Genomic DNA, 12,937 nt, shown 5'->3' with positions numbered 1-12,937 from the left:
CACCATCATCTCTCGACCTTTCTTCCCAACAACTTTCATTCCCTTGATTACTATCCATTCGACTTTTCCTAGTAAACATGCACACATATTATTTCCACCCACTGCTCAGTCAAAAGCGCGACAATTAGAGTGCTCATACATTCAGCCAATCAGAGCCTGACACTCATTAGGAGCCTGTCAGATCAGCAGCCAATAAGAGCCAGCGTAATTTTGCCAATCATCGTCTGAACTGCCCCCGCGGTCACAACTGAAAGCAACAAACAGGAAGTACCGGAATTTCAGTTTCATATCTAAGGCTGCAGTTTCCTAGGTACTAAAGATTAACAAACAGTAATGTTATGTTATATATCTTATTCCGATAGCGCTTATGGTGACATATGGTTACCTCCTTGTACTTAAAGTCAGTTAAATATTAATGAAAACGGTGTGACGATTCTTCATGGGTTGGTTATTGTTGTGTTTGCCATTAAGCTCTTGTCAGACAATTCTTTACAGTTATTTTGGATAGCTGTCTCTGTACATGCCCTGCTTCTGATCTCAGCGACTACGTTTTTGCATAAACGATTATATTTTATTGCGCACATGTTTCTTTAGCGCATTATGGCGTCTTAAGGTCATGTAAAAGCGCCGGGATTTCCCGGAGTTTGTTTTCATGTTACACCCAGTGGTGCCATACGTACGGGAGGGTGCACGTGCCCTGCTCTCCACATGTGGCCGAAACATAGGATTGTTTGTAGGAGATACCATTGATACCTGAACCGAGCTCAATACGCCACCACAAAATGTGTCTTCAAAATATTTCTTAAAGCAAATATTTCTAAACGGCCAGTGCACGCAGTTTTATGAAAACAGCCCCATCTCAGTGCAAGCTCTTCAGTGTCCATCATCTGTCTGTCTGCTGCCAGTGCACCACAAAACAGGTAAAGTACTTTATACGATTCACACAAAAGGTGATGGAAGGAATGTTTGCTATAGACCCTGGCAATTGCTCGGGGTAGCATTCCAGTGTATCGTTTTTCGCTTGCTGTGCCAGTCTAGATAAAGGCCCACCTCATGTCAATCAGCTGACCCTGCTCCTCGTAATAGCATTCCATCCCTAACGGCCAGACGAGAACCCCTCCAGAAGGGAACACAAGCACCCCCAGAAATTGCAAGCATTACTCACATCACCATTTATTTATTTGATGAAATGCCATAAGTTGCCACGGGTCTGACCAGACTGAGGGGTCTATTACAATGTCGATCGGAACGGTCAGAGTTTCCTCTGACCGACACCGTGACGGTAACGGGATGGGACTGACGACCTCCCGTCGGCAGTTCCGACCACCTGGTTACGGTGTGACCAAACACTCACATTTCTCTATGGGAAGTTGTGCTACGGCCATAATACAGGCTCCCATAAAGAAATAGGGTTGTGTGTAAAGCCATGCACCCTGTCGCAGGAATCCCATGGTGCCTTCCACACAGTTCAGAGGTTTACAGGGGTGTACCCTAGGTACCGCCTCGGCCACCAACTGTTGGCTGTGGAGGCAAGGGGTCCCTGCTAGGGGCCCCCAAAGTTGCTTTCCGACAGCCTTTCTGTGTCAGAAAGTCCAGTGTTGAAAGGCTGTCCAAAAATGACATCGTAATCCCAACGGCATAAACGCCATTCCATAGGGGATTACAGTGCGTTTCCTACTGGCCGAAAGACTCCGAGAGCCGGACGGAACTGTTTCGGAATGACCGGACTCTGAGAGCCGGTCGGAACTGTTTCGGAATGACTGGCCAGTTGACACTCTGACTGCTGACATCGTAATTCAGTGGTTGGACCCTAAACTGACAGTGTCGCTTGGAGGGGTTCCGACCGACATCGTAATCGGCCCCAGTGTCTGTTGTCTACTGTGGCAGAGGAACCAAGCTGCATCTGATCGAAGAGGCGCAATCAGGCTGATACTAGTCTTGGGTTATTTGTGCTGTGGTTCATAAAATACCTGATTTGGCAAATCAGGCTGTACTTCTACTGTAGCTTGACCATTGCTGATTTGCAGTTGGCTGGGTCTAATCTGAGGTGGCTTGGTGGGCTAAGGAAGGATGGTTTGGAATGCTACCATGACCGGTTAGTTGCCAGTAGTTAGACAAATTACAAGCATTCTTTTCATCACCTTTTGTGTGTTTTATGTATGTTACACCATCGGCCCTTCCAAACCTCAATTTCCCACACCATGGACACACAGCTTAAACAAGTGTCCACATACATAATGCGTACAGTGCATGTGTAAGTGCCCATAGGCTGTTATTTATGATAAATTAGCTGTGTGTGATCACACTCCCACTTGTAATAAAATGGCGTCTTGTGCTTCCTCATGGGGGCCATCATCAGCGTTGTAGCTGTCCCTCACTGTCTTCCTGTAAGCGAGTGCTGCCAGTCATTGGTGCATGGGCGAATCAGAGCAATAAACTGCAAACCCCTTAATATTCTGTGAAAGGTTGCTTCAATATAGGAGGGAAAAACACCAACATTGCTGTTCCAGGTACAGTCCTTCACAAAGCCATCGTAAGTTGCAAATTATTCAATGAAAATTCGTAACCTCAACTTTCCCCTAAATTACCAAATCCGTGCAACTGAATAACTACAGGTCTGAGCAGGGTCCGGCATGTGGAAATCGAAACAACCATTAAAACAAGCATTTACAATGCAATAGGTCTCGCAGTGACATTGTTTTGAGTAAATGGCCTTGTAAATGACATTGGTTTTTATATTGTACATGTTTTGTAAAAATGTATTTAAATGATTGTAATGTCAAATGCAAATAGTGTTACAATTTGTAAATCCAGTGATGGTAGAGTCCGTTCTGGGGAAGGGGGCGCTTCGCTAGGTGAACAAAAAGCCTCATGTGATTTCTCTTGAAAGGGGAGAGGGTGAGACCTAAAAAGTAGAGGGGACAGGGGAGCGAGGACTTAGAACCAAAGTGATTGGGTTGATCTGTTTAGAATGTGTGGGGAGTTACTGTTAACATTTAGTTTAGGGTGAGGGACATAGTGAGTAAGGTCAAAGTGGACCAGGGATGCAAAGTGTGAGCTTTATCTGCCCCAGAACTACTTGTGTACAAATTCATAAGCATTCCCTTTGGGTTGTGCTCGGTCGTCAACCATGTGACATCATCCGATCCCATGAGAGCCAAGAAGGATGGATCTAGTCGAAAGCGCCTCTTGCTACAGTCTCTGAGCAACAGTAGTCGCATTGAATCACAGCTGCTCATTCCTTTTACCCCAGGAACAGACTAGTAAATGCTGCCAGTGGGGCTGGGAAGAAGCAGGTAGTGTGTTACATTGTAGGGGAATTTCCATAGTGCTTGGTATCCTTGATCGGGCTTTGCAGTGGTTGATCGAAGGATATCTGGTGAAGAGAAGGGCCTCCTTGTCATGATCTAAATTTCAAGTCTGGAGGGGGCACCTCTCTGTCGCTTAATAGTTCTCTCATCTCGCATACACCCTAAACCACACACAACCTCCCACACGCTGAACATAACGCACACACCAAACTGCACATGAGCGTCCCCAGCCACACACTCTAAAACTCAACTCTCCCTCACTCTGAACAATACACACACACCAAACAGCACCAGTGCACCAGCCGCACAGTCACACGCAAAATCGCACACAACCTCTCACATGCTGAACCACAACACATATCAAACTCTCCAAAGCACAACTATACACTAGTCCTTACATACACCCACTGGACCGCTAAAACTCACACACCAGCCACACACGCCGAACCACATGCATCAAGACAAACTCACGGGGTCCATAAACTCCAAACCATGCACATATGTATAGACACCAAACTACAAAAGACATACGCACATGAATCTACACAAAAGGCACACAGAGGCAAGCACACTAGTGCTCACAAAGGCGCGCATGCCGATAAACACACATACCCAGACAAGGTATACAGACAAAGGCCCACGCACCCCCCCCCCCACCACCACATTTGCATTCACCCATCATCACCCAGTAGACACATGCATGCCATGCGTACACAAGCAGGTCGACGGAAACACACAGACCAAGATGAACATTTGCGTACAGAAGTACATGGGTGATGTCTGAATTGGAGAGACAGCCCCTTCCTCTGTACCTTTGATAAGATTGCTCCTCTCTCTCAGATTTTTGTCATTTCCTCTCTTTTACACGCACACCTACAAACGCGTATTCCTCACCCTATCTTTTTTAACCACACACAGACTCGATCACTCCTCCACCTGTCTTCCATACACACACACACTTTGCTTGCCTCACTCCTCACTTGTCAGTTTCTCCTCTGTTTTCCCTCTCCCACCCCCCTTCTGGTTCTTTCTCTCTGTCAGCCTTGCCAATGCACAAGCCCACCTCCCACCACCCTTCTGCTCACGGCCTTTCCATATCAGCTTCTGTGTAAATATCAGACTCCCGGAAGCTACTGTCCTTGGATCTGGGAGTGAAGGTAGCAGATCTATCATTGATGGGAATCCACCTCCCCTGCCTGGTCATTGTCTGCCTACAGTTGACAGGTTGTGTGATCTTGGCCATATGACCGCATTCCAGTGCGTGACCCCCCCGTTGTTGATAGATTGGTTGTGTATGTTTTAGAATTAAATACATATAGGCATATAGGCCTGTCTGCAGAAGTTTCCCGGGTCTGTGGTACACTGTTAGAAAACCTCCTTTTTGCCCATAGAGAGGCGGCGTCAAGCGCCCTTTGTCACGGGAAGTTCTCACTAAACCCGAGTCAGAAGATTCCCGCGAGGTAGAGCTTACTGTAACATCTGTATTAGATAATGCACTGTCTCTATTCCTAAACACCACCACCAAGGCCCCAGTCCCCATATCTTTTTAACAAATTGAGCGAAACGTGAGCCCATTGTATTGGTTACATAATTTTGCCTCCCCTCTCCCTGAAAAACCTATCCTGCTGCAATAAATTTCAAGGCGTAGGAACCAATTTTCGTTGACTCTAGAGCTGGGTGGGTGAAGGGGAATTAGGTGGTATGGTCGAATAGATGTTCATCCTCCAAAGGTCAATAACATTTGAAATGTGTGCCTTTTGCAGTTTTATATACAATTACAGGATGTTTAGCGTCCCCCACCGGACTTGAAACTGGTTCCCCAACTTTGAGGTCGGCGGTCCTCTGCAGTGTAATAGTGCCCCAGGAGGAGGGTGGAGAAGCTGACTTCGGCCACCCAAAAGAGGCCGCAGCGGTTCAACCGGGGAGCCCGGGTGCAAAAGACTTTGATTTCTGGAGACTACGTTTGGGGAGCCTGCCCCTCCCCTTAACAGTTACTTCACGAAATGTGTGTGTGAGTTAGTTCTAGGTCCCTCTAAGAGAGCCCAGTGAGGCAATGGAGCTCTATGTGTACTCAGCGGATCACCTGTTCCAATCTCGGTAGGTTTATGCGCCGACTGCAGAGCTCTGTGCGAGCCGACGAGGTTAAAGGTTCCAATTCCAGTAAAATTGTAGGGTGGGTTAATGCGCCGACCTTGGAGCTCTGTGTATGCCCGGGAAGCTGCAATATCGAAGCCCAACAGGGTGGCAATAGATGTATAGCTAAACGTACCCTCACAAGTTGGTAGGCGTGGCCGGGTCACTTGTACTTCCAAAAGAGCACTTCAAGCCACCCACCAAGCTCCGCGGGGACCCGCTGCAGCGCCCAGCGAGCTGCCCACGTGCCCCATTGTGAGCTGCGCATTTCAGTTTCATTTCAATCTTTGTTACTATCAGTGGGTGATAGAGGTACGCCCACCATCTTTTCAGATATACATTTTTTTCTGTGCTGAACTTACTGAGTGCATTATATATCGGTAGTTTATTGACCCCAATTATAAAGCAAAGCACAATCCGGAGACAAACTGGCAATTATTGAGGAAAGAATCAGCCTTTCCTAACTAGCCTTGCGATCGGAATTGTAAACAAGCGGGCGGGGAGGGAAACTGAAAGCACGCGGCACAATAGCTCCTCGTGCACACACGCTCACGTACTGAGCATGCGTGCTGCCAACCTTGCCTGGGACATGGGCAGCGATGGAGCGCACGGCAGTGTCCCGGGCTCCTGTGAGCTGAGGGAGCCCCGCGTGTTGCAGCCTGCATGAAGGAGCGCACCCCGCAGAGAGAAGTCCCATGGAAGCACAACCCGCCCGGTAAGTGGGGCATGCTGTACGTGTGGAGCGTGCGTGGGTATTAAAAAAATGCAATTGCAGGAGGCAGACTTGTCTCGGAAGCGGGACAGGAGATGTGCACGGCACATGGCTGTACGTGCATGTGCACCTGCTCAAATCGCCAAAAGCTCTGCGCGTGCCCATCTCCTGTTCCGAGGCAAGTCCACAACTGGAGTCCACAAGTGGAGGAGTGTGGCTCACTGATTAGAGCGGCAGACCCTGATGCAGAGGTCTGGCCCGGGACCAGGGTTCAATTCCCGACGCGGCAGGGTCCTGAGCCCAAAATGTCCACGGACTCGATAATTCTCACCTCGGTGCCTATTCTAATCATGGGGTCCCACGCTGCAACTCTGGGCAATAGTTGCTTAATCTCCACTACGGCGGCCCACCCGCTGCGGGATGCCTGGCTTTCACCCTGGGGATACCCAGTAGGGGTTATCTCACAGGGAAAAAAGCCAGGACGGGTTCCCAAGGCAAGCGCCTTGATGCCTTCGGGTGATACGTGCGCTATATAAGTCGCAATACATTTACATTTACACAACAATAAGCTTCGCACTGCGTACGCCAGGCTCGACCTAAAAATGTGAGCAGACACGTGGTGAGAAACAAGGTAATGAAACAAACATGTTTTAGTATCCCTTGGCCTCTGGCTAAAGGGGAACAGAGTCAATCCTCTAAAAATAGTGGGTAGACTCCGTAAATCTGCGTCCATCCCTGACTTGTGACCTGGCCAACACCTACAAAACAAGGCTTGCTTCTATGCTGTGATGTACAGATGTCCAGCAGTACTTACATTCTTCAGTGACAATACCTGGCATGTTCTGGGCTCAGCTATATCTTTTGAACAACAATAGACAGGCAGTTCTTGGGGTGTAAAGTATTATTTAGCAAGAACAATACACAGCCTGTCCCTTTGCTCCCCAGCATATTGCACTCATGACCATACCTGGTCTGTCTCTGAAGTACTGCAGAACGTAGGTTCCGCAGTACGGTACCCACATTCAGTGGAAATACTTGTGACCCGGTCTGTGGCTCTACAATACCACAAGCATTGGCACTACTTAACCTGCCCTATGGCTCTGCAATATCTTTCAGAGGTGACAAGTCCAGACCTGTCCCTGACCAGCATCGGATTGGGAAGGCGGGCAGTCAGGCATTGGGCCGGTGCCTAAGGGTCACCTGTGGACCGGTTTTTGTCAGCAGCTCTGTCCACCCGCATACAGAGCCTTACTGTCTCTTCCCTGCCAGGACAATGTAATGTGGGGCCAGCATCATGAGCAGGAAGGCTCGGAGTGGGTGGTTTGAAGCAACTTTGCTACGCCAGTATTGGTCTGGCTGCTGCAGTCTTAGCCTGGCCCCTTTGAGGCCAGAGCAGACACTGAGAAGCAGTGTCCCACTCCCCTGCTATGCTGTTAAACTGAGGCGCCAGACTGGGGGCAGGTTATGTGACCATAGGGCCATGATCACCTCAGCAGCGCTGGAGCAGCAGCTCTGTGCTTTTCTTCACCCCTCCCCTGCCAGGCCATCGCCCTGAGGCTATAGGCTGGGAAGAGTAAGTGAAGCGGCTTCGCTGACAGCCTGTTGCTGGCACCTCAGTACCAGAGTCTTTCAGGCCTTGGTAGAAAGGGGTCTATGTTTGTATGGGCCTCACAATGAGGCACCTTTCCCAGAGAGGAAAATTGAGAGATTCTAATGTTAGAGCTGATGATTTTGAACCTATGGCAATTGGTTCAAGTTCCAGTCTCAGCTCAACATTCTGCGATTCTGGCAAAATGACTTAATTATCAAAGGCCTAAAATAAAAATGAATTTGATCTTCTGTAATATGATTAGTGCTCATATAATCGCTGCCCTTCGGCTGAGTTCTCGCTATATCAAACTACAATATAAAATAACCTTCTGTTTGCTCAAGTTTTAAGAGTATGCCAAGGCTGGAAAATAATCAGTGCTCCAGTTTTGATATACATTTTTTTAATATTTCCGAATGTATTTATCCATATTTACTTTGTGAATAATTGTAGATATCGACATTTAACTCAAAGATGCACTCTTAAAGTGAAGCTTGTCGTGTTGTAGCAAATTAAGCAGCCAAATAGAACAGAACGCTGCTTCCACAGGTACATTTTGGCATTATGCTGACATATGCCACTTGATAAGGAAACTTCAGCCTGTTTTTTTTTAATACCGTGTCATCTATCTATTCAGCTGTTGGCCTGGAATTTCATGTAAGACAACACGAAGAGTCACTTTAAAGAATCACACATTTTCTACACTTTTCGATCTTAAAAAATAGATGCAGAAAGAAAAAAACTGTTTTGGTCTTTATTTGTAAAATATCATTAAAAACTGGGAATCTCAATTATAATGAAAGAGGATTCCTTCAACAATAATGAAAACATCTGTATTTCTTCGTTACAATGCTTTTCTGCCACTGTTTAGTTGTATTATCCGTCTGGGATCATTAAAGCAGCTTTAGGCCACATTTCAAACTGTGTTCACCTTTTGTTTACTGTTTAAAGTACATATTGATCAGAGGAGAAAATACCAGCTTTATTTATTTATTTTTTTTAATTATTTTTATTGTTTTTTTTGTTGCAGAGGTAGAAACATGCAAGGACAAAACAAATCCAGAAAAAAAAATCCAACAAGAATCATTACAGAGAACAGCAGTTATACAATTAAATCCAGCTTTCAATAGGGGACCATAGCTTCCGGCCAAAAGTTTTCTTTTTTAACCCCTTAAGTTTGTAAACTGCAATTTCCATTGTATAAACATTTAACAACTTTCCCAGCCATAACTCGAAAGTAGGTGGATCTATATCTAACCATCTGGAAGTAATACAGAGTCGGTAAATAGACATTCCGATAAACATAAAGTGTTCTTGGTCTATGGATAGATTTCGAGAGGGAAAGTAAACGCCAAAGATGATAACAGCAGGAAGAAGCGTTATTTGAGCATGCAGCACATTAGTCAGAAACTTTTCAATCTTATCTATATATACCCCCAATTTGGGACAGCTATAAAACATATGTATTGAATCGGCTGAAAAAAAGCCACAACGGCTACAGTTAATACCTCTTAAAGCTTTCCATTTTGCCAGCTTGGCAGGTGTATAGTAAAGATCTAAAATAGACATGTAGTGTTGGCTTTTGAGAGAGCTATTAATAAGTATTTTGTTACTCATCTCAAGAACTTTTACCAAATCAATGTCTACAATAGAGAGCTTTCTCTGCCATTTCAAGGTTTGGTGAACGAGATCATTCTGCAGCCTATTGGTCATTAATCGATAGATTGTACCAATACGATTATTCTTCCTGCAGCTCTCTAGAATATCAATGGTCTCCATAGTATCAGTAGATAATAGGTTTTTTTTTTCTAGGAAGCTACGAATCTGTAGGTATTTAAAAAATTCGTTCGTAGATAGACCAAATGTGTTTTGAAGTTCAGAAAAGGACATGAGAATCCCACTTTGATACAGTTGCCCCAATACAAAGATCTGTCGCGTATGCCACCGGTAAATTGCAGTATCTTGGAAGATTTCAGATAGAGAATTATTATCAAACAAAGGAGTATAGAAGTTCAGTTTTGGCATTACCCGTAGGGTTTTGTTCATTTGCCTCCAAACTAGAAAAGCAGCGTGGACCACCTTAAATTTTGTTTTTTTATAATAGCTGGGTTCAATAACTTTCAATAGACACTGCCGCGCTTGAGCACCTAGGAGCATTTTCAAAAATAGAGGGTGCCATAGCCGGTTGTGTTATGTGGTCATAAAATAGTAGAACCCGGATTGACTTCAAAGTAATAGCCCAGTAATACATCCTAAGGTTCGGAAATCCCAGCCCAGCACAGTCTATCGGAAGAGTACACCACTTTAAAGATCTTCTGGAGCGGCGGTACCCCCACAGAAACCTGGACAACATCCTATCAATTCTGTTAAAAAGAGACATTGAGAAAAATAAAGGAATAGTGCGAAAAAAGTACAGAAATTTTGGAAAAATCATCATCTTGATGACATTAGTTCGTCCGTATAAAGACAAATGTAAATTATTAAATCTTTCTAGCGTTCTATTAGTGGCTATAAGTAGAGGGTCCATATTTAAAGCGACAATATCATCAACTTTGGAAGATAAAGTTACACCAAGATATGTACCAGTAGTATTTATTGGGATATCAGTAGGTTTGCCCATTTCAGAATGTATGATCTGGGTTTTTGTGATATTGAGCTTATACCCAGACACCTTCCCAAATTCTCTAGCCAGATCAATAATTATTGGTAGCGCAGAAGAAACATCAGAGGTTACGAATTTGCCCGATTAGACTATTTCTTTGTATCTTCTCTGTTTTTGGAGACAATTAGTATTGAATTACTACCTCAAGTTCTATCTGACCACAACCCTATAATTGTTGAGATTCAGGTCCCTTTAGAACGCCTAAACTCAACCAGAACCTGGTCATTCCAGCGAAATTTGCTTTTAGACGAAGATTATCTCCAATTTATGGCGACCATCATTAAAGACTATTTCCTAACAAATAATGATTCAGCCTCCCCACAAGTGGTTTGGGATGCGTTCAAATCAATCGTACGTGGAGAGACATTTAGCTTCGCAAATTATAAGAGGAAAAAAATCCAAACAGATTTTAGGGAAAGGCTAAATAAGATTAGGCTAACTGAGCTGGATTTATCAACTGCATGTAAAAATAATATAGGTATAGAAGATGCTCAACTACGTCTATTAATCGAACGCTCTGGTCTACGGACTCATATTTCTGACGAAGTAGCAGTAAAATTTAAGCTATATAAAACTGAGCGTTATGAATATAGCGAGCGCACCGGTAAAATCCTAGCACAACGCCTCCGTCAAAAATCCTCTATCAATGAAATTCAAGGTGTTAAAGATATGAACGGTGTTTACCATGAACGTAAGGAAGGAATCTTAGCATCATTTTTTGATTTCTATAAGGCATTGTATAATGATTTTAATAATGATGTCGACAAGACTCTCGATCCTGTAAATTATCTCCATAGTGCAAATCAATCATCATTGGGGTCTGAAGAGACCGATTCATTTACCCGTCCAATAAGTTGGGACGAGATTGAAAATGCCATTTTGAGTCTTGCGGCAGGTAAAGCCATGGGAGCGGACCAGATACCCCTTGAATTTTACCGGTTATTTAGACACATGCTGAAACCAGAATTGTTAAAGATCTTTAACTCGGCATTTCATGGGAAACCACCTGACTCCTGGTCCACCGCTATCATTGTTGTTTTTTTAAAGAAGAATAAGGATTCAAAAGAATTAGGTTCTTATCGACCCATTTCTCTTATCACCGCTGACAGTAAGATTTACTCCAAAATTCTTGCAAATAGACTAAATCATGTAATGTCTAGCCTAGTCTCGCATATCCAACATGGCTTTATTAGACATAGAGATACCACTGACCATGTTAAACGCGTCATTACACTATTAGACTGGGCCCAAGCAAAGGAATCCCCAGTCGGGGTGATCTTACTCGACGCGGAAAAGGCGTTTGATCGAGTAGACTGGGGATTCCTTTGGACTGTATTAGCATGGAAAGGGTTTCCACCACAATTTATCCAAGCTGTACGCTCACTCTACATCAATTCTAGAGGTGTAATTAGATTAGGTACTGATAATTCGAGACCTTTTTCAATTACTAGGGGGACTAGACAAGGTTTCCCTTGTTCCCCGCTCCTATTTGCCTTATATTTAGAACCTTACCTGAATAGACTCATTATGGAACCTAATATCCCATCAATCCGACTTTTCGAAGCTGACCATAAAGTTTTAGCATATGCAGAAAATACCAGCTTTAGGTGATTTTCCTAATTTTCCTACAGGCCAGGAAATTAAAATGCTGGTAATGCTGGTTAAAAAAACAGCCAGGTGGCAAACATAGCCACATCAGGAGTTGTGGTCTTTAGGCTCTTTTATTTCACCTCGCTCGCCCAGCCAACATAGAATGCTTCTAGATTTCACTAATGTTCCTGCCTCAACGAGCCTTTAAATACATAATTTATCAAACATTCTCTAAAAAATGAGCCCAGTGAGATAAGTGATCCTTGATTATGTGGCCCTTTTATGGGGGGTGCCCGGGCCAAATTGGAAACCCAATTCAAGCCTGCCCTGACCCTGTAACACTCTACATCACGGTCAATGCCAGGCATGGGGCTGACATTACTGAGGCTCTGCGGTAACTTTCCTGCAGTTACAATACAAGCAAAGCCTGTTCTGGAGCTCTGTGAATCTCTTAACGTCACCAACCAGCCTGCCCTCCGTGTACTAGTATGGAGTAGGGACAAAAAGCACTGCCTGTCCCTGGGCTCTTCAGCACCCTACCAGCGTGGCAACACATGTATAATACCCCATATAAATAGAGGCGAGAGGGAGAATGGAAAACTGGGGTGGGTCGAGGAGAAACAACGGCAAGAGAGTCTGAAAAAGAGAAGAGCAGGTAAAAAGAACTGCAGAAGTGGAGTAGCAAGGAAGAAAGCACACACCGACAGGTGGGAGAGAGGTGCAAGAGAGAGGTTAGGAAGCACAGATGATACAGTGAAAGAAAAGACTGAACAGCGAGGGTGAAGGGGGCTCCGGGAGAAGTGATATTCAGAATGCGGGTAAACAGTAGGTGCGCAGCACGAACGGTAACGGACTGAAGGTGGAGCTACATTTGGACACGGCTACAATCATCATCAGCTTTAAATACTAGAATCCCCAAACCTCAGTCCCGCGCCCCATAA

The 12,937-nt window shown here is 44.8% G+C and overlaps 1 protein-coding gene across 3 annotated transcripts in view; it reads left to right on the top strand.

Annotated features, from left to right (window-relative positions):
• Window positions 1–259: 259 nt before the first annotated feature.
• LOC144774994 (verrucotoxin subunit beta-like) overlaps window positions 260–12,937 on the top strand; it is a 247,659-nt gene continuing 234,981 nt past the window's right edge. For 2 of the 3 annotated variants that reach the window (XM_078659205.1, XM_078659206.1), the window contains exon 1: window positions 264–310. The gene's annotated coding sequence lies outside the window, so the exon portion shown is untranslated. Of the gene's footprint in view, window positions 311–12,937 lie in introns of all 3 variants that reach the window. The other variant, XM_078659207.1, reaches the window with a different exon arrangement.

Source organism: Lissotriton helveticus, chromosome 1_1 (genome assembly GCF_964261635.1).
Source record: "Lissotriton helveticus chromosome 1_1, aLisHel1.1, whole genome shotgun sequence".
Taxonomy (NCBI): Eukaryota; Metazoa; Chordata; class Amphibia; order Caudata; family Salamandridae; genus Lissotriton; species Lissotriton helveticus.
The sequence above is the reverse complement of the archived record's forward strand: the minus strand, read 5'-3'. Positions and strand labels throughout refer to the sequence as shown.